This window comes from Thermobia domestica, chromosome 17, assembly GCF_964235325.1.
Source record: "Thermobia domestica chromosome 17, izTheDome1.hap1.1, whole genome shotgun sequence".
Classification (NCBI taxonomy): Eukaryota; Metazoa; Arthropoda; class Insecta; order Zygentoma; family Lepismatidae; genus Thermobia; species Thermobia domestica.
The window spans coordinates 133,900,883-133,924,425 of NC_137470.1; the positions used below are offsets into that span (position 1 = coordinate 133,900,883).

Sequence of the window (23,543 nt, forward strand, 5' to 3'; positions counted from 1 at the left end):
ACAATACTTTGTAATTTTTATATTTATTAAGATGACTGTTTAAATCTTCCCAATTATTGATGAAAGTATTGATATCTGAATTTGAAATTCGGTATATGGAAACAATTATTACATTTATACTATTTAATAACATAATCATTACTACAAAAATCTAATCGATGCAAACGCATTCTGCATTGAGAACAGTGTATTCAATATTTAATGATTTCTTTTAAATAAGATTAGTTGAATCTGTGCTTTCACACAGTACATCACATATGAGCACACATTCACATATGAGCATAAATCTCGTTCTCATTCCTCACAATATATGTACAGATACAAGTGATAGAGGTCTTAATAAAAGTCGTCAAGGGGTGTCATATAGGGGAAATATTTTCGTTGAATATCTCGCACCGTTTGAAAGATTGAGCATACTTCCGTTTTGGGTTTCCAATTCATGTATGATCAAGGATTTCTTTCTTCTTGCATGCAGTATGTAATAAGCAAGTACCTTACATACACAATTAATTATAATGTCAGTGATATATGGTGTTCATTGGGCAAAACTATTGGCGGATTAAACCAAACGTCTTCGGGGTGAGCTCTTTGTTTGGGAGTGGGATATGTTCCCTGAAATCCCCGAAAAGAAAATAAAGGTAAAACGGATTCAGGAAAAGAGGGTAAAATATATAATTGCTACGGAATTTTCACCACAATGCCCCTCCCCCGAAAATATATTCTGTTTACAGGTCTGGTCGTGGCTATGCTTTACTAAATATTTCGCTAGAAAAAATATCAGGTTAAACATTTCTTAGAACGCTCATAATGTTTCTGTATTTTAGTAAAATGAATTCATCAAAAGGACAAAAGAATTTGCGACAAGTTACAACGCAAAACGCGCTTTTTGGCGAATACCACCCAAGGCGTATCTGTCAATATAATATTGTCGCGATCTACGACAATGTCCGTATGACATTCAAAAATGCTAGTCCATTCAGCCGCTTTTCGCCAGAACGAGATCGCAACCACGTTTTTAGTTGGTGCAATGTGGATTAAGATCGTTCTGCACTGGCCACGTTCGAATGCAGGGTTACAGGCAGTGGTGCTATTCAGCCGGTTTGCACCGGTTCTCTAGAACCGGTTGTTAAAATATTTCGAGTTCGCAGAACCGTTTGTTATACCAAGTCATAAACCCTCTTTTACACAGACATACAGCTGGAAGGGTTGGATACAAATTTTTCGCAGCCAAAAACAATTGTCTTGCTTTGCTCTGTATGTATGAGAAGATTAATAGCGGGATGGGGGAATGGTAAATTTTATTTTAAGTTTCTTTGTTGTTTGAAATTCTTATTTATAGCTATAGAGTTCTTATTTATATGACCTCTCAGAACAAGGTATAAGCGTTTATTTTTTAATCCCAAATTCTCAAATATCAAGAATGAGAACTGGGGTTATATGAGTGAAGTGGTGAGCGTTATTTACATCTGAAACACACACATACCATTATCAGAAACTTTCCATCTATTGCTGGATGAAGATCTTTCCAATACCTTTTGACAATCATCTATCTTGGACAATTCGTTTCCGATATATTCCCAGTGCTACATATTTTTTGTGACCACCTTGTATTAGGATGCTGTGTAGGTTGCTATTTGGTACTTGTGGTATCCAGTTAAAAAAATATGGTCTTATCTACCTTGTATGGTTTGTTTCCTAAGATAACTATATCCAACTACTTATCCATATATATATTCAGAGAGGGAGAGAGACAGATACAGAGAAAGAACCGGTTGTTAAAAAATTCGAATAGCACCACTGGTTGCAAGTATGTGCAGCAGTTTTCGAATAGTCACGTGAAGATCTTCGTCGCTGGTGGCCAGGGCCTCCAACGCAGTCCGTGATAGAGTTTCACCTTCTTCTTTAATTCTCTTCCATTTAGAAGTGCAGATTGCAAATTCAGAACTAAAGAGGGAAAACAGCATTTTTCTTCAGTTCCGATAGTTTTGTAAAATATTTCTGCTAGAACGCGGAGGTGTTGCTCAGAGTTTTGTCAGTTGCGCGTGTTGGCAATAGAATGTTGAGTCCGTACACATTTAAAACTTCCGGCGCAAGACGCGTTTAGAGGTCTTCTACGACCGACTCTATCAACGGAATGTAGACAGTTCTTCAGTAGTAACATGTCGCGTAATCTTCCCTGAAGTGCGTACGATGTGTTTGTCTTTGGATGAGATGAGGAGTTCGAATCTGCACGTCGACACTGGCAGTCATTCTGGATTGCCTTGAATTCTTCTTTCTGTTTGAACGCTTCTTGTTTAATGCTGCGATAGTGTCCTGAATGACATCTGACGCTGCGTTCATGTCTAAATTTGTCTTCTGAAAAAGTCGATTGAGGGGAGGGTTATCGTGAGAACAAGCAGAAGACACGTAATAGTTACGATAAACTCACTGTCGTGCATGGCAGAAGAAAGTGCCCGTGCTTTGGCTGCTGTATCTAACTCGGACCATTTGGAACACACTGTAGAGCCTCACTAATTTCTTGAAATTTTACGTGAAATTGTAACACCACGTAGTTCCATTCAACACATTTCGTTTCACACAATGTCTTCAACTGGCCACCAATTGTAAACTTAAGGACAGTATTACGTTTTGATGATGCGGTGAAAACCGCAATGATCTCTTTCATTATTCCCAGACAGTTCCTCACGCACTGTACTGACGACGACCTGAAGATGGACAAGTTGAGGCCGCGACTGCAATATGAAGAGTGCAGCGCGTTTGAAGCCTCCTTCTGGATCTCCTGCACTGCTCGGCGACTTTGAGAGGTCATGACGGTGCAACCATCTGTACCAATACCAACGCAGTTTTTCGGATCGAGTGAGAAGTCTCGTAGCAAATATAGAACAATTTCTCCAATTTTCCCACCAGTCAGTGAGAGTTCGGGATGTTCTGCGTCTTCGGATTCCGATTTCGAACCAACGTCCTCACGTTTCAGCTCTACTGATCGAGGATCAATGAAACCGAAGCAGTCTTCTCTTATTTCAACCATGTGTTTGTATCTTACAATTAAAGACAACTGAGATGTGTGCGAAACGTCCGTAGTCTCATCAAACATAATAGAATAAAACTGACCCTCTCGCTCTCGATTGACAATATTGCAGACGTGATTTCTCATCAACAACCCTCAATGAGGGCATTTTGTGTAGTTTTATTGGCAAAAATGATCCTTTTCGATGCTTTCTTCCAGTGATTCTTTAAGACATCATCACCGCATGTCGGGCCGCGGTGGCTCAGTGGTAGAGCGTTCACCTCTGGTGCTTGGGGTCCCGGGTTCGATCCCAACCCCCGCCAAGTGAACTTTGTGGTGGACAAACACCGTGTGCGTGGGTTTTCTCGGGGTTCTCCCGTTTCCTCCCACTTTCTTCATTCCACCATTTCATTCATTTCTCATAATCACCGTCTCCTTTAGCCTAACCGGCATAACCGTGGGACGTAAAACTCAAAGATTTCATTTCATCACCGCATGTCATTCTAAGTTTGAGCAATTCTGGAAAATTGCCCTCGTTGAACTTAGTTTCTAAACCGCCACCATCTGAGGTTCAATTATTCGCACAATCATCATCCCTGCGGCTTTAAGAAGCAATGCCTTGCCTTCCAAGGAATATCACATTTTAATTTGTAGCGATTTTGGAGGACTTGTCTTCTTGACGAGTTGATTTGATTCTTAACTGATTTCGCTGGTTCCCAGTAGTTTTTCAGAAACGCTTTTCCGAACTGAACAGCGTTGATGTGATATTGTGCCTTGTTGTGAATTTCTAAAATACCGTAGAAAGTAGCGAATTTCTTCAAAGGTTTAGTCACAAGAGTTTGGAGAGGCATGTTTTTTCGATAGCCCCCAACTAAACCCATTGCAAAAAGTCAACAATATTTACAAAAAAAAGATCCCTCTCCTTATGGAAAGAACCAGCCGTGGATAACTTTCCAGATGTTCTGGCCTCAAGTAACATCGTTCTTCCTGAGATTTATCTGATATTATGACTCGAGTTATCGTTAGCGTAAACGCGGCATGCCGGACAGAGACTATTTTTAAATAGAATTTAGAGAATTAACCCTCTTTTGAAATAACGCAAGAACGATCCCAAACTTTAGTTCATGTGGACCCCCTTAAATCCGTCCCTGGGCAAAACACTCCAAACAATAAAGATTCATCTTAGCCTGGAGAAATGATTATTTTTCGATTTTCATTATCATTTAACCATGAAACAAAACCCTGAGAGATATACAACCCCTATATACAACTATATTGTGTTGGCATGTATAACTCATAGGATATGATGCTTTACTTTTCTTTAAAATTTCAACACTTCCAGTGTATCCCCTAAAAATGCAATAAAGAAATAAATGCCACGTTTTTTTAATATTCTATTAGAACTGGACAATCTACACAGAATTTGGAATCGAGCAGCGATCTCATTGTCGAAAGGATTGGGGACAAAATATAGGAAACAATAAACTTTTTCTTTGGAGACATACATATAAACCTAGCATTTTAATATATAGATTCCTACACCACCATGGAGTATTGAATCTCTACAGAAAATGCGTCTAATACTCCTAACACGAAAGCCGCTTGAGTCGAAGAGTTGATGGGGGCAATGGTTGAGCGATCACTTCACCTCCGGTGCTTGCGGTCCTTGGTTCGATTTCAGATCGCGCCGTGTGGATTTTTTGTTGAACAAACACCGTGCTCGTGGGTTTTCCCGGAGTTCTTCCGTTTCCTCCCACTTTCTTCATTCCACCATTTCATTCATCTCTCATCATCACCGTCTCCTTTTGCCTAACCGGCATAATCGTGGGACGTTAAACTTAAAGATTTCATTTCATTTTTTTTCGAAGACTTGATGATCACTACGCTTGTTTCAACCAATGATTTCTTTTATTATTATTATTATTATTATTATTATTATTATTATTATTATTATTATTATTATTATTATTATTATTATTATTATTATTATTATTATTATTATTATTATTATCAGTGGCGGCGATTGGACGTTAAAAGTGGGGGGGGGGCAAGACATGATCTCAGTATTTGTATATTAATGTTAGCTTTCCAGGTTGTTTCTAACACTTTGTTTGACGAAAGGTTGTATAATTAATAAGATACTATGTTTTTCAGTTAAAATAGCGTACATCGTATTTCATATTTTATTAAGTAAATTGACAAAAGCAACGCAAGTAGGTACTAGCCCTATGAAAGTGTAAGAAGAGATTTGATTCCTTGCTCAAGAACATCTTAAAATTGTGCTTGGAAAATTGTATGATCAGATTATTTAATGACGAATTACAAAAACAGATAAATAGAAAGGATAATATTAATCATAGTAATGCATAATGAGACTTGTTTTGCAAACTGGAGATTAATGAACAACTTACATTTTTAATTCCACACATGCCATTAAATGTACGTTATTACTCATAGAAGAACGGTAAATACTACAAGCATATGCTACGACATTTAAAGAAATATTTACTTTTGCAGCTTCCCGAAACATGTTCGTGTCATTAGGTACAGTTTTCACTTTCTTGGAACACATCAAAACACAACAATACTTAGAATCACTCCAGTTACACAAAATAATCCTAAAACCTAGAATTATGTTGAATTCCCTAAATTTAATTGTAATACACCACTTACTCGTATATTATACTGCAAAACAATGAAAAAGGTAGAAGTTGTCTCTTATTACTCCTTTTAATCAATATTCCTTATTATTAGAAAGAAGAAAATACATTTTAGCAACTGTCGACTTTTGTGCAATTAAAGAATAACTTGTGAAAGTTTTTTTTTTTTTTTTCGAAATGTTCTCTGAATTAGTTTCAAAGCAGTTGACTTATATATCGAGCCCTTGTAAGAAGAAATGAAAGTACGCTGGAATTGTTGCACTCCAATCCGTTAATTTTGGGGCAATTTTGCGTGCCAATTAAAACCCAATTCTTGTAGCTTTCTTAACTCCACAGGAAGACAACCAATAGGTGCTCACGCTAGGCATACATTATATGGCACCGTTTTTTTTTTTTTTTATGAACCAGTTATAAGATACAAGCACTTTACGTTTCCAAATGAAACTATATACATTAATTGGTCACTTCGAAAAAGTGGGGGGGCATCTGCCCCCATTTGTCCCCCTGAATCGCCGCCCATGATTATTATAGTATTTCTTCGTGAATTAATATTCCTGCCAAAATGAACAGTTTTTCAATGAACTTAAAAATAATCTTCCATCCAAATACTTTCACTGGAAGTTCACATTGATTTATAAAACTGATTATCATAATTTATTTTTTACAACCCCAAAATTTTATTTTTCGCTGTTACTAAAAGCAAAAAAAAAAAAAAAATGTTATTTACATCGCAATTGCGATGTCAACTAGAGCTCGAATTCGCCTGCCACCTGGTGGTAAAATTTTAATCTGTTGTTCAACTGGTGGAGTAAGGGAAGAGATTTGTGCACAGTTTAAATCTATCGAAATTTTATTCTGAAAGTGAAATTTATAGTTAATCTACAATTTATTAAAGTTAGAATTTATGGTTATCTAAAGTGCAACAATAGTTGAAGAGCTGTTCAAATGTCTTCAGAGAGTCTCACAAAAATGTTCGGAACGTTTTTACTTAGTTTTAGAAACTATAACTACATGTTCATATTAAATCCCCATAATTTGAGGAGATTTTATGAAGAAAATTATGGGGAGAGCGAAAGAAATGATCGGTGCGAAAAAGTACATACGAGAGAAAAGGGATAAGAAATCGACATGGAGGAAATATTTGAAATGGGAAAGCTTGCTTTTCTTTTTAGGAAACAGCATGTTTTCCGAAAAAGAAAGTTATGAATGAACAGCGGTAAGTTAAGAATAAATAAATAAATAAATAAATAAATAAATATATATATATATATATATATATATATATATATATATATATATATATATATATATATATATATAATTCAGACATATAAAATAGTGTTCGAGGTCCTGGGAAAACTCCTTGCTTAATGTTTTTTGGAAGTAACCTCTTACTGGCGAGGGGATAAAAAATTGATTCTATTGAATGGTTCCTAATTAATTGCGGGGAAATAAGTGACGGGTCAACTAGCGGTTATTGGTATCTTCAATCTCTATAAGTAAAAAATGAGGGGATAATCATAGAGCGTTTATCTGGTGCGTGTATCAGAGTGGTGGATATTAATATTGATTTCTCATGACTGGTTAATTACTTGGGGACGGGGAACTTTAAGATGATTTGCCTCCCTCATCGTGTCCTATCATTCCCAATTCTGCCATCATTAACTTGGCCCTTATAGTATTCTTTAGGTATAGGGCATACTTATGAGAAGTTAAACCTGGAATATTTCATCTCGTTTTCTGAGAATAGAAGGAAACCCTGAAATACTGATCAAGGCCTCACACGATGGAAGAAAAAAAAAACATGGTCATAAGAGTTGCAATTGTTGATGGAATATTTTTATTTCTCGCAATTTCCTAATATTAGATATGTGAAATTTGGCATTTGGGCCTTCCGTTTATAATTTTGGAACATGAGATCCAGCGTTGTTTGATGCCTCTACCTAGAATATAATAAATTGGTGGAATTGTTGACAAAGCTGCCCATACAAGGCGTTTCAATTTCTTGGGAGGGTTCATTGTGAGATGAATTCTGTATGAAATGAGCAGAAGAAAGAACTTGAAATATTATCTGCAGCAAGCGGAGGATGGGGGGAATTTACACAATTTAATACGTATGAATGCGGACGAGTTCCTGGAGCATCAAAACATTGAGAGAGAGAGATACGTATGAATGTTTAAGTATGTGAACTCTGTATAGCAAAGTATTCCGATGCGTTTTTTTTTTTCATTACTATATTCTCTGAATTCTTCATGCACTGTTTAACGAATACTGATCGAGTTTGAATGTGTAGTACAGCATCAATTTTACTTTTCATCGTGTAAAGAAGTGTGCTGGGATTCCATGTCATCGTGGGTGCGACAGATGGGTTTTAGGTTAACATTCCACCCGATTTTTTTAGGATTTTTTTTTCTAAATATAAATTGCGCGTATAACATAATTATGCTTTTACAAACGGCTAAAAACTCCGAAATTAACTAGGTTGAATCTACAAAGCAACTGCTTGGGTATTATTTAGCTTGTCCCTAAATCGCTTGGTAGCGATTATGGTTCGTCACTTGTAACTGTGATGTATAAGTACAATGTGGACGTATAGCATAAAAACTGCTGTGCATAAAATAGAAACCAAATTGTGCTAGATAGCCACAAAAAAGTACGAATGCCATCTAAAGCACGAATGCCGTGACAGGGTAGGAGCACAGCAGGAGCCCCGAGTCGAAGCGTACGTAATAGGCAGGGGCGTCAGCGAGGATGAGTATACGCATAAACGAGCTCCTGTACAACGGCTCACTAGGTGTCGCAGTACCGACTCCGCAGCCCTCGATGGATTTGGGGGAGATGCTAAATGTCATCCCAACTTATCTTAGCTTTGTTACAATTAATTCCGTTATAAGTGGATTTCCTTGTTTTCATTACTATATCATTTTATTATTGAGGGGAGCAATTGATCCTCTAAAGGCCCAAGTGACGCCACTGATACACAGCTGCTACTTCACTTCTCTTTACTTTTCATTGTCATTTCTTTGTATACAATTCGAAAGCATCTCAGTGGAGAAAGTTAAACACAGATTTATATGCTATCGAAATGTATTACTAATAGTTTTAGAATTCTTATGATTTCCGTCTAACGACCAATTTTCACCGCTAGACGCGATATATTTCCAAGTGTAACGAAAACTGCGTTGGAAACACTGGGGGTACGCGCACATAACTTACTCGACAGGGCTGCCCAAACTGAGCGAGGAACGAGGCAAAGGGTGTAATTTAGATTTTGTAGCGGGTCGAAGGAAATAACGCGACTTGAAAACGTATCAGGAACAAAGGGGGGAGATATTTTAATCAAGGCTGAAACTGGCTATGTGTTTGGGGCAGAAGGATTCTGATCAGAAGCAGTAAATAGGGCTGCAGACGGAATTTTTTTTTTCTTGGGACAAGTCAGGTGAGTTAATAAGTGGATGGGTTGTACAACCCTGCTCTTATTGAAGTTATATTTCTTACATTATGATGAGACTGCATTGCTCACGTGTCACATTGTTTCGTTGCTAATTGCCTCGTTTCATACAATAAATTCAACTACATTAGTTAGTTATGCTGTATCTTATATTTAATTAACTGAGATGGAACGAAGTTCGCAGGGAAACATTGGTTTCGGTTGGAAGTCGACTGTTCCAACAAGCGTCATCACAATGTTAATTTCCCTGTGTTGATGTGATCTCATCGGTAATTGTAACCGACAGAATAGAACTTGTTCTGCAGGACTCTAACCCGCCTTCACTCGCTAACACTTGTTCGGCAATACTGTCCGAATAAACTATTGTTAACCTAACCTAACCGAATGTGAATAGAATACCGCAAAATAGTCGGTTTAAAAATCTGCCCCCCCCCCCCCCCCAAAGCTAAACAATAGCCATCTCATCTAATTTGCTATCGGATATTATTTTCACTTCACGGTTGTCGATTGTTGTAGAACATGGAATAAATTGTAATAATCATTATTCCTATTATTATGTAACTAATAGAGAGATACACTTCCTAATTATTCAAATCATGACTTTTTTTTGGGGGGGGGAGACAGTATTGTTTAGTTTCTCCCACAAGTCATTTTGTATTGACCCTTGCTCACTTAGTAGTAATTACGGTTCGTTATTTGTAACTGTGATGAGTATAAATGCAGTGTGGACATACATCTATATGCATACAAAGCTAGTGCATAAGACACGAACCAATTTGTGCTAGGTGGCGTCTAAAAACCACGAATGCTAATCTAAACTAGTCAGGGCAGAAGTGCAGCAGAAGTCCCGAACGGTAGCAAAGGGTGCGTCTTTAGCAAGCTGGCTCGTTAGTAATAGTGGGTATGTGTATGAATTCAAAGAAAAGGTGCTAAGGTGGAGGTAAGAATTGCGCGTCGTTACAATAGAATCTTTTCTATCCAACGATTTAAGTATATTCCCAAAGGTAATTTAAGATTATATTCTCTTTAACTATCGTTTGCTACGACGTCATAACCCTCTGTCCCATTGTTCTTAAATTTGGTGAGGTATCTCGAAGTCTGATTGGCCTTCTTGGCGTATTCGCAGCGCTAACTCTTAGTGTTGCTGTTCTTTTCTCCCTCTTATTGTGCTGTTGAAGATGTTTTAAGTTGTAATACGCCATCGCCGCCTCTAACCTCTGTACTACTCGCCTACCTTTGCTCACTATGCGTTCAAGGAACGAATACTAGTCCTGCAAGCATAGCAAATTGCCAAGAGATTGAAAGTAATTCTCATACTTGGAGTCAGGTTTACCGTAAACCACAATTTGTGTATATATTTCTATTTCGCTATTGTTAATCTGGATGTGGGAGACGATAAAAAATCTAAAAAACATCGAGAGAATGCAATCTCCAGAAGCACAATGTTGATGACCATTTTCTGGTGGCACTCAGATTCTGTATCTGCTCGCTATATAGATTGGACGACTGAAAATAGGTGATCTTGCTTTCTTTTGAATTCAGTGATCATTTTTGACACCAGGTTGTAAGAGTCTTGACTAACAGCTTAACATAAGATCGCAATATCTTGGACTTTTACTTGTAAATGGTGCATGGCTTAACTTTCGGTGTTAATGCCTACGATATCTTGAAAGAAGCTAGCCACAAATGTTTCTCAAGGTTGTCCAAGCACACCAGTAAATGGAAGTGTATGATGCAACAAGTGTAAGGAGTGGTTTTGATTACCGATTTATGATCAAAAAGACTGGAATGCAATATAATTGATACTTCTATTTTAAGCAAATAGGGAAAAAATAAGCCCAAAGAAGTAATTTTACTAATATTGACGGATCCTGCATGTCAGGTACTGGCAACTATGATGATATCCAGTATTAAATGGCGCGTGCCATGATCGTTAATTGCAAACACGCATAACGGTAAGCGGTGGCATGTAGAATGTTTTTCAAAATCTTATTTTCTTTGTCGTAGAGAGCAAATTGGGAAGTTAATGAAGCAGTGGTAAGTTTGACAGTTACAACCCCTTTTAATGTAGAGGGAAAAGCGCCTCAGTCAGATATAAAATTTTATATTTGTATTTTTCGCCATTGTTGCTGTACAGACGCTTGTACCGTAAGTTGTGCTATATAAGTGCTTATTTCTTTTCACTTATAGTACAGTATTTTGTGCACATTGACAATATAGAGGCTCTTCATAACATTATTTTATTTAATTTGCCTTATTTTCAATAGTGACATAATTATCTGATTTGTTATTTTCTTCCAGCATTCGCAAGTAACTGCGTACAGATTGATTATATGCTAACGAGGTGATATTCCCTGCAGCGATTATTCATCCAAAAAAAGAAAAAGAAAGCACGCATCGACGTGTGCTAAAATCGGGTAGAATAGGTCAGGTTAGTATAGTAAATTATGTAAGATTATTAGGGTAGGTTAGTAGAGTAAAAATTGCGTAGAATATTTTAGGTTAGTGCGTATATGTTGGATTTGGAAATACTCTAATGGACTTCTAGCACTTGTAATGCTTTCGCGCTAACAACGCTACTTGTAAACGTAAAATACAGTGTTTGTACGCTGTGCAGGAATGCTCCGGCTACGGAGATGATATTTAATGCAGTTTTCGTTCAGGTTTGCTTACGTATTTTAAATTCGTATAACACTTGTTGTGAGTTAAGTGGTGTATCGCCGGACCAATTTTAGGAAATTTACCAGGTGAGTTGGAGAATTTGTTTTCTTTTGTGGTAAACACTGAGTGGAAGTCAGGGTTAAGTTCCAAAGTTGGGCGTCCGTTTCCAGCAAAATTTTTAAAATTTACAGGAAAGATATGGATAATTTGATCGTTTGAGTGCTTGATAATATATAAGAGTCTCGAAAAATCTGTTTATGTGTTATGTATAAGCGGTTATAAACATGGGACTATACGGCGAGCGGAGGGAACTACTTGGCGCAAGGTAACCGAACAGTTGCATTGTGGGAAAGAAACGAGCATTTATGTTATCAACATGGCGAATGTACAAGGGCAATGAACTAACAGTTTTAACATTTGTGAAGCAATACGTTGATAACGGGCAAAATCTTTTAAAAGTTTGTGAAGAGCACGGATTAATGAACCTAATAACAAATTCTAGAAAGTGTGCAAAGGAGATAACAGCGAAAAAACGTGGAGAAAGCGTACGCCCAACTTCGGAATAAATGCCGAAAGTCAGGTAAAAGAATAGTTGTTGAAGCTAAGAAAGTAGTTGTTGTTCTTGGTTGTTTTTGATATTGTAAGCGACATTGTATGTGGCCGCGGAAGGGACTATTTGGCAAAGGAGGAACACTTGTTATTACCGGCTTTGCAGTATGGAAATGGTGCGTATTTTGACATAGCGTGTTTCATTTTTATTGAATTACACAACAATACCGAGCATGTAACCTAACCAACCATAGTTGCTAGGTGGCAACTGCGACTGTGTATTTCTCCAGTGTACAGAGGCTTGATTTTATATTTACAGATGTGGTGTTACGAGTATGAAACCATTGCCAGTGCTATTGAAACTCGTATCGTTTCCAAAATCCATCTGTTTTCACTACCATCGCTATCGCGCGAGCCCACCCTGCCATACCTCCATTAGATAGTGTCAGTGCCTTTTTGTGGCCACCTAGCACAAGTTGGTTCTTGTTTTGTGTTGTTTTTAAGCCGTTTATCCAGACGCCGTGTTTGCACCTGAATGGTAATGTTCTGTTCCAAATTGTAAAAGCTAACACGTCTCTGTTTTGAAGACAGCTGACTTGAAATATAACATAACTTGTTGTAATCTTTTCTAACCAAGTATAACCAATTATAGTACATTTTGGTACTATCTTTGAATTTTCACGTGGTTCGGCGATACAGTACAAATGCCCTTCTTATGATTTGAGACTGGTAGCCCTACCTTTCCAAACGTAAAATACATGGTTATGAATTACAGATTCATAGCCTGATAAATTACTTTCTTAGATATCATTCTTCCTTTGTTCATTACTACGTTTTATCTGTAAATTTTACAAAACTCTCTCTCTATCAATCTGCGTCCCGTGTTTAAATGGTATTTGTATTTTTACTACTATAGTCTTCACTCTATAACTAACAGTACACAATAAGTAATGTTGAATTTTTTGCTCTACCGTGTATCAGTGAAATAAATCTTTGCATTTATTCCAAAGTCGATCGTCCGCGTGTTTTTGGCGAAAAGCACCCTCCTTTTTTTGTTTCAGTCTCGTTACTTTTTGTTAATATTATGTTAGCTTATGTACGAATTTACTTAAGAGGCGCTTGAGTATACGTATACACGATAAGGAGTATTATGCAAATGACACTAACCAACTTGTGCTAGGTGGCTACTAAAGACCACGAATGCTATCTAACCGAATCAGAGTAGGAGCGCAGTAGTGGGGCCCGGGCGTTAGCGGGGATGTGCGTCCATAGGGAGCAGGCGCGTTGCGAAATTGGGTATACAAATAACCGAAGATGGCGCAAAACATTGTATATGGTATAAAGTTACTTACTTTACGTATTGAATTATGTATTTCTACGTTACTAAGGATGTTGCAAGTAATATCCCGACATGTTTTCATTGCTTGGGTATTTGCGTTCTAGAGTAACAACGCATTACTAATGAAATTTTGCATTACGAAGTGTTGATCCCTTAATTCTCGGACATTTCTATAGTTGCATGTCATATGTTAGCACTTTGGCTTCAGATACTTCATCTCACTTTCTATACTGTGGTCACTAGCTACCTCATGGGCGAATCCATCTAGTAGCTTGGACTTTCATTAAAGTATTTCAATGTCGTAACCTTGCGCCAAGTAGTTCCCTTCGCTTGCCAAATATTTCCATGTTTATAACCGATTATTAAGAAGAAATGTATAAACAGACTTCCGCTCTTCTTACATATTATGTAGCACACAAACGATCTAATTATGCATTTCTGCCCAGTAAATTTTCACAAATTTGCTAGAAACGGATGTCCAAGTTCGGAACTTAACCGCAATTAATACTATTGTTTATGCAGAATTTGTAAAAACTAAGACACTTTTCAAGAAGTCTCTTTTAGATATTGGGTCTTGTTGTAGTTGCGTAAATACGGCATATATCACTAGTCTATATGTGAGATGCGTACATCCAATCTTAGAATCACAATTATGATAAAACTTGTAGGAGGAACTTTTCTGTCATGGATTTGTGGAATAAGTGCTTCTCTTAAAACAGTACATGGGGAAAGTGAGTTGTAACAACTGAAGTGTATTGCCGCGAGAACCGACGGACTGGGGTTCTGTAGATGGACGCATGAATATATGTGCTGGTTTTACAACATGACATGCTGTTCATACGCAGCCACAATTTTCTTATCATTGGAAGGTCAAGAGCAATAAGACCATTTTTCTATGCGCAACCTTTCTAGTGATGTTAGATTTGGTTTCGCTAAGTTTGGTTAATTTAACTCTTTTGTCCTTCATTTGAGAAAGAGGTGTCATACTTCATTGTAATTTTAAAATTGATTCTACATGTGTTGTTGTACGGGAGTTTTAGTTCTAACTTTTGCACCAGAAGTGAGAGCTGATTGATACTTCATCAGTACTTGATTTCCTTTCGGGCTGGATATTTGTCACGTTGAGTTTGAGTTGACGGCCACGCGCGCTTTCGGTGCCCATCCCGTGATGTCGCGTAAAGACGCAAAACACAAGAACTCTGAAACTACAAATGTATCAATTCCTTGATCTCTGCAGATTAAGAATATGGAGTGAGGTTTGGATGAAAAGAAGTCCAACATTTTCTTGTGGAAACTGTATCCTCATGCCTTCTGCACTGTTCCTTAGTTGGCGCATTACGATAATAATAATTGTTCCAAAATTATATATATTTCACTTATCAGCCAACGCCTTCTTAGAGGCTCTCACCGCCAATTACAAGGTGCTTCTCAAACGATTAGTCGAAAGAAAAAGTTGGTATAATTCAGCACGTATTTATTTCAGTTTAGAGGGAGACGAAACTCGGGCTTGCATGGTAGAGGCGCGTTAGTGACGGTGAGTATGCAGATAAGACAAGTGAGAAGAACACGCAACAACTTGCACTAAATTGGCGCTACAAGTTACTTTTGCATTACGGTTACATGATAATGGACCGCATTTACAGCGCTTTTTCTATGTTTTCATGTTATTAAGTGTTCTCCGTTTATAGTAGTAAGTTCCTTAAACGTTAATTACTTCATGATGTGAAGGAACTTGTGAAGGGGCTAAGACTCATGATTGTAAGTATTAACTTAAACAGGAATATTAATGTATTCGAATTAGACAAGCACTAACCTTAAATCTAACACAGATTATTTGTGTGTATTTCATTTCGGCCTTCGTAAGTAACTTTTTAAAGAGATTATTCATTCTCAAAGAGGCCTTTTTAAAGTATTGGGACACAAGATTATCCGAAAATTACTTACCTATCTTCTCTTACAGACTCCTGCTGTTCAAATTTGAATTTTTGATGTTACCATCAGGGTGTGGAAAGGTGGGAAAATGCTTTTACTTTGTAAATAGGACTCAGTATTTCGCAGTGGAATAGAAGAACATTTTTAGTTAAACATTTGTAAATAGTTTTCGAATTTCTGTTACTGGCACTAAAAATTTCAGTTTTCTGCTCACAATAGCTCAGTGGTAGTGAATTTGTGGTAGACAAGATCGTGTCTGTGGGCGTCCTTGGGGGGGGGGGGGTTCTCCCATTTCTACCCACATTCTCATTCCATGAGTTGTCTCATTAGCAGTGATTAATTATTCATTCCCTTGAGTCGACAACCTACTAATCTTTGGACCCAAAACTAGAAATTTCATGTTTCACGAACAGGAGTCTTAGGTAAAAGTTTCTGAAGGTCCACAAGTGTTACTACGGAATTGAGAGGGTTCTCGGATGATTTTGTGTTGTAAAGTTTCAAAAAATGCCTCTTCAAGAATGAATAGGGAGGGGGGGGGGGGAAATAAAGAAAGGCTGTAGCAAGTAGTGTATTTGAGGGTACTATGTTTGTTAGAATGTGTCAGTATGATTTATGTATTTTGTTTTCAAAATGTTGCAGGTAACTATAAGTATACAAGATTTTTTGTTTAGTCAAAACTATGAGATGGGGTTGAAACAGCAGTGTTTGTTTGTTTGTTTCTGGTTTTTAAAACAGCCTGTCAAGATGATGGTAGTTCCCATTGAAAATTTCTGCATTAATAAATATGTAGGCGCATTCTTGATTTTCTTAAAGTTTCATGTATGTTACTTTTTGAAAGGCTAAACCGTCAAACATTTAAAGCCAGTAATATATGTTAAATTATTCGTAAAAATAGTTGACATACGCTGTAAATTCATATTACATAATGTAATTTTTTTTTCTTTTTTCCTTTTTTCATATCAAAAGTGAAACGAACAACTTGTACCACTTTAACTCAACCACTTTATTTATTTTTTTCTAGATTCGAAGAAGTCGTCGTACAACTTCTTCAACTGGAATCGACAAGCTTGATAATTGATTGGCTGTTATTGGAAGTTCCCTATGGGCATTCAAGCTATGCTGAACAGGATCAGTTGCTTCATGTAGGATCCAATTTTCACTACTCAGGTTTGTATCCAAGGCTGAGTACTCGCACTGACAATCGAACTTGGATTTAAACACACAAATAACACGGGTATTACCCACTCGATCGTCTAAAGGGGGCCCATGGTAGCTAAGTGGTAAAGCGTTGACCTCTAGTGCTTGGATTCCCTAACTCGATCCAAGCTCGCGCCAAGTGTGCTTTGTGGTGGACAAACACCGTGTTCATGGGTTTTCTCGGGGTTCTCCCATTTCATTTCACCCTTGCATTCATTTCTCACCATCACCGTCTCCCTTAGCCGAAAAGGCATAACCATGGGATGTAAACCTGAAAGATTTCAGTTTCATTTTCGATCATAGAAGGATTTTCATTGGCTGGAGTTTCCTATGTTTGAAAGTATGCCCTAAATCGAAAAATCTGCTTGCTTCGATGAGATCAACAAGTGAAATGTTAAGACTGGTTTGAGAACTCTTTTCCCAGGCACCAGGTTTTTGTGTTGATCCTCAAGAGTCTTTGCTTTACGTCCAACGGTTATGCCGGCTAGGCTAAAGCAAACATTGATAATGAGAAATGAGGGAATTGGTGGGATGAAACGGGAGAGTCTCGAGAAAACCCACACAGACTGTATTTGTCCGCCACAAAGTTCACTTAGCGCGAAAAGGGTCTAACCAACGATTCCATGCACCAGAAGTGAACGCTCTACCACTGAGCCACCACGGCCCCGTGTTGGTGTTCTGTAGAAACTTGATTTTCCAAATATATCAGGATTTCTGGTCTGGTCCATATTGTCTAAATAACTCAGCACCGAGCTCAAGAATGAAATTGTCTCTGGTAGTGTCCAAACTATATATATATATATGGTACACATTCGAAATACACTTATTTCGGAACTGATGTCATATAGTTTGCGGTGAAAAGTCGAGTTCCCAAGTCTCCAAGTGCATAGTGCGTGAAGATTTAGACCACGTTAGTGCACTTAATGACTTATAGAAATCGAAAAAGCAAACAGTTAGGTTTTTAGGTGAATATTTAATTTTGTGAGCTGATGTTATAATAATTCGTTTCATAAACATGCAAAATAGTTATTCTGTAAGTACAATGTCAAAATGTTACAGAAACAACTGAACCTTATTTTTATGATGTTCTCTGAGTAGACGATGGAATTTAAATCAGTGCAAAAAAAAAAAAAAAGTTACTAAACATTTTTGTAAATTATACTTGAACGATGTTTGTGCTTAAAGTACAGCATTTAGTTTATATAGTTTGATTGTGATAATTAGGCTATCGGTACTGCAGTTATTTGTACGTGAATTACAAATTGGCGTAACTATCGCATAGCATAATGACTATCTGTATTTTTCAATACTTTATAGCTGCAGCTACAAATGTTAATTCCTAGGTTGATAGTAAAGCATAACTTTAGTTTCTAAAGAAACAAATATCTTCCGAGGCTGCTATATTTACTGGCACTTTGTGGGAGGAACCGTAATATAGCAATTGCCGTACATATTGCGTTTTTCACAGTTCAAAAGTGAAACGCTGATCAAAAGTTTTCATTCTATACCTTTACCAAAATTTTCACAAATTTTTCTTAATTGGTATAATCACATTATTGCACCACTAAAAGGCGATAATAAACAAATAATCCCTTTGTACTTCAACAATACAAGAGCCATTACATAACTTACATACTGTTTATATATATACAGGGTGTAACTAAAGGTCGTTTACAACGCTTGGGAGATGATTCCTCGCACGAAAATAAGCAAAACGTTTATGTGACATTTTCTTACATTCGGCATCATTTCCGAGTTACAAGCTGTCGCAAATAGCGGCAAAACGACCTGTGACACCTCATTGCGGACAAAGGAAAGGTGCAACAGCAAGCGGGTCTACACAGTTTAGAGAAAGTAATGCCTGAATAACATAATGGCGTCGGAAGCAAGGCAGTAGGGACGCGGCACAAGGAGTTCCTTTTCTGCATGTCAGTCTGTCCACATAAGAAAGTCCCCTTTGAGAAATTCCTTGTGCCGCGTTCCTACTGCCTTGCTTCTCACACCATTATGTTATTCAGGCATTACTTTCTCTAAACTGTTTAGACCCGCTTGCTGTTGCACCTTTCTTTGTCCGCAATGAGGTGTCACACGTCGTTTTGCCGCCATTTGCGGCAGCTTGTAACTCGGAAATGACGCCGAATTTAAGAAAATGTCACATAAACGTTTTGCTTGTTTTCGTGTGTGGAATCACCTCCCAAGCCTTGTAAACGACCTTTAGTTACACCCTGTATATCTAGTCTCGAAGGTACCCCTGGCATAGGGTAACTCTGTTATCAGTATTACAACAAAATGTAATAGGGAAAACCTTCTCCAAATACGATATTTTCAGTCTAAAGTGAAGGAATTTTTGAAATCGGGCGAGCCGTTTGGGCTGTACACACTTTATGAGCCCAATGTTAAATGAAAATGCAACGTTGCCATTTACCTTGACCCACAACAGAAGTGAGGAAGGTACTGTTTGAAATGAGGGCTGGCCATCGACACGTTAACGTAAAATACAGTAATTTCATTCACTTATGTTGTAGGCCCAGGTAAATGGCAACGTTGCATTTTCATTTAACATTGGGCGTATAAAGAGTGTACAGCCCAAACGGCACGTCCGATTTAAAAAAAAAAAAAAAAATCATTCACTTTAGATTGAAAACATTATGTATAGAGACTGTTTTCCCTCTTACATTTTGTTGTAACTCGGATAACAACATAGTTACCCTATGTCAAGAGACTATAGAGACACACACTATCAGGGGTGCAAATAAGCAACAAACTTTTACTAGCCCAAGATAAAAGCTACTAGCCCACATGTCAGAATAGAAATCATTTACTTACCTTTGAAATAAATTGTGATATTAAAAACTCGCCCCGGGCGAATGGGCGAGTAATTTGCATCCCTGCCCTGTATGTATATGTATATATATATATAACCGTCTTCCTATTATAAAATTCGTATAGGCTTATTGGTGATTTTTATTTATGCTGTTTATACTGGAACGAAGGAATTTGTTTCGTAACTGACTACCGTTTTCGCAACTGGGAACATAGAAGAGAAGGGACAGGTGTGTATCATGAGAAGTGTAAGGCGCGGTCACACACTTCACTTGCTGGGATTAAGAATATTACAGTCAAGTGCATATAAAGTATTGAATTGTGTCTTATGTGTACAAGGTTCCGTTTGAGGTGGTTTTCTAAGGCAGTAATCTTGTATTTGTTATTTTCACCATGCTACTGGCTACTATACCATACAATGTGTGATGACGTCATAAATTTAAAAAGATATTTTTGTTATGCGTTATTATTATTTGGCGGGTTACATTTTGCATTCAGAAGACTGAAATTTTGCACATTCGTTTAGTGCATCCCTTAATAATTTTCAGATGTTTTCAGGTCTCTGCGTGGAAACAACGGGGTCCAGAGGGGCAATTTTTTTTATTTTTTTTATTTATTTATTATTTTTTTTTTTTTTAAGAAAAGATATTTTTAACAAAAAATATCTTTTTTCTGGATTTCCCCATCTCAGATGGAGACACGAATGCTACCATTTGAAAGGCTGTTCTATTCTGAACAAAATGATGTACGTACTATGCCCCTAGGATAAATAAGGATGTCTCAGGAAACTGTTACCTGAAATCCTGTTTTATACGGGAATCTGGGGTATTTGGAGAATATTTTTCGCGGGCTTACTTTTGCACCTACGAGATTGAAATTTTGCACATTTACCCAGTGCACCCCTCAGTATTTTCCAGATTTGTTTCAGATCTCTGCCTTAAAACAGGGGCAGTTGTCCACAGAGGTAAAACTTAAATATATATATATATATATTTAACAGAAAATACCTTTTTTTTCGTGATTTACCCGCCCCAGATACATGATGGAGACATTTGAAGGGTACCGTTTGTTTTATTCTGAAGAGAATAATGTACAAATTATGATCCTAGGATAAATAGGGATGTCCGAGGACATTTTTATATTACATCCGGGTCATCTGGGGCATTGTGGGGATGTTCTTAGCTCATTGTTAAATAGTTTCCACACCTTTACTAATTAAGATAGAAGCTTGAAATTTTGTACACACATTTAATACACCCCTTAGTATTTCCCAGTTGATTTTGAGATCAATACGTTAACACAGAGGAATCCAGAGGGGATCAAAATTTTTAAAACAAGTTAAAAAAATGCCGATTATTCTCAAAATTTCCCGCTTCAGATACATGATAGGGCAATGTGAATGTTACTGTTTCAAAAGCTGTTCTATTCTAAAGAGAGTGATGTATGTACCATGATCCTAGGATAAATAGGGATGATGCTGTAGCTGCTTGACTGAAAGTCTATAATTTACCTTTAAAAAGAGCCATAATTTAAAAGGGTTAAGAAACATTGTTTGGGATTGATATAGGTTAACGATTAGGGATAATTCAAAATTCAACCCCAATACTTTCACTTAAATGTCATAATTAGCATTTAATACTAATTCCTAATGCATTTTTTTCAGTTATCGACTTGTATTATACGAGGAGAAAGATTTGATTTAAATAAAAAAAATCGATTTAAATAAAAATAATCAACAGAAATGATTTGTTTTTTTTTTTAAAAAAAAAAAAAAAAACTTGAATTCTTTCCACCCTGGAATGCACTGTATTTTTCATTCCCAGCACTGGAGAGTTTCTTTTGGGCCAGTTCGAAATTATCCAGTGTTTTTCACATGTTCTGATTTACTGTTTGTGTGAAGAGCATAGGAATTCATTGTGCTCTCCTTGTTGCCCCCAATAAATTCCCGCATGTCTTCAGATCACAGCACACACATCAGTTAGGTTCACTGTATTTGATTTTTTTTTTCCTATTTGATTTTGTATTTGATAAAGTGTTGTAGATTTCTTTAAGGGGTGTTAAATGAACTATTGCCATAGAGGCTAGTAGGTTGCCACTCTGCAGAATAACTCCCTTTAATATTCTTTTGCTTGAGTGAATAAATACAGAGTGTAACAAAAAGGTAGAGCAAAATTTCAGGAGTTGCTTCCTTATGGATAGACAAGTAAAAAAAAAAAAAAAAAATAAATAAATAAATAAAAATAAAAATAAAAGTTCGTATGACCATATGTCGGGAAATGTATCATTACAGAGTTGTGGCCACTGAGCCGCCTGACATTTTGAAACAGTCACATCCTGGAGGCCCCTCAATGTGTCTCAATTTAAACCTCAATAGCTCAGCTCCTAATTAAGCTATTTTGGTATCAGTGTCTTGCTGAAGGATGAACTACGTGTAAATCACATGCAGATATGACATGTATATTGTCGAGCGAGCCTGTATCCATATCACCTGCAGCAAGTACAGTCTTTGTCAGGAGCCAACTATCTGCCGTGAGTACGCTTTTGCCAGTTATACCTCCAGCAGTGTGCTGTTAATCTCACTTTCCCATCCGCAATAGTGTTTAGGATGAGGCTCAGTTCACACGAGAAGGCAGTTTCAATTACCATAATATACATGTTTGAGCGGACGATAATCTTCATGCGATCAGTCTCAGGAGACATCAACGAACAACTAGCTCTCAGTGTATGGTGCGGTATTGTTTGTGACACTTTCCTAGGCCCACACATACTCCCTCAGAGGCTGACAGAAAACACCTATTAAGACTTCCTGGAAACCCGATGTTTTTTTTCGGGTTGGACCCACCTGGAAAAACCCACTTTAAAACCCACCTGGGTTTTTGACCTATTTGTTAGTATATTATTGGTACAACTAAGGTGATCACATTGTAAGTTGCTTTTTATCAGATTTTAGGCTTTCCTTGGGCGAATTAGAGGCTTTCACGTTAAGGTATACAACAACATAGAAAATATTTTCCGCGAATAGTGTGCTCGGCGACTCGGCGACACTGAGGGACGTTATCACTCATACGCTTGACGGGTTTAAGATCATAGGTGCCGGTACTAATAGTACATATGTAAATACATTAGTAAAACTATTAGTATTATTTCTTACCTTAGATGTAAAACACAAGTTTTTTCAACTAAAATTTGGTTGAACAATAACAGTTTAGTTCAGTCATTTGTTGCTACTCTTCAAATAAACATTTGTAGAATCAAAACCAGCAATAGCATAAAAATTCTTGTCAAATTTAAGAAGCTTAATGCTCGGGGTTCCGAAGACTATGTAACGCTTACTATTTCAAGTACTGAGTTCAAATTCCCGTACTAGTGGAAGTTTTGATGTACACGCCGTGAAAGGAGTGCTCGGGAAATTTCCGAATTAAACGCAGAAGGATCGGAAATGAATATTTCAACAATAAAACTATTTATTTTACGCTTAAGCCTGCCATACGTCCCGTAAAAAACGGGACAGTCCCGTTTTTGAGCCCGCGTCCCCGTAAATTTAGTCGGGACAGGGAAATGTCCCGTATTTTAACTCCGTTCCATTTCTGCTATCAATATCAGCTTATTCGAAAAGTGAAAAATAAAAAATTCTGACATTGTCTGGGAATCCTGTAATTAGTGAATGAACGGTACGCTGTTGCATGTAACAGTTTCGAGGAAGTTATTACACCACCCTGTTCGACTTGATAGCGAGTAAAATTTGCAATGCTACTTTTTCCATTGCACTTGATGGAAACTTGGATACTCTCCGGAACATTAAAAAAAAAAGAAATCTTTTAGTTTTAAACTCATGGTTATGCCTGTTATGCTCAAGGTGACGGTGATGATGAGAAGTGAATGAAATGACGGAATGAAGAAAGTGAGAGGAAACGTGATAATCC

General features: G+C 37.3%; 1 protein-coding gene across 6 annotated transcripts in view; it reads left to right on the forward strand.

Moving 5' to 3' along the window:
• The first annotated feature begins 6,443 nt into the window (after positions 1 to 6,443).
• LOC145674356 (innexin inx2-like) overlaps positions 6,444 to 23,543 on the forward strand; it is a 29,681-nt gene continuing 12,581 nt past the window's right edge. The window contains exons 1-3 of one of the 6 annotated variants that reach the window (XM_081744304.1): positions 6,444 to 6,883; positions 11,421 to 11,550; positions 16,622 to 16,767. The gene's annotated coding sequence lies outside the window, so the exon portion shown is untranslated. Of the gene's footprint in view, positions 6,884 to 7,422; positions 9,108 to 10,815; positions 11,157 to 11,420; positions 11,551 to 11,642; positions 12,361 to 16,621; positions 16,768 to 23,543 lie in introns of those variants that run through there. The other 5 variants (XM_081744306.1, XM_081744305.1, XM_081744307.1 and 2 more) reach the window with 5 other exon arrangements.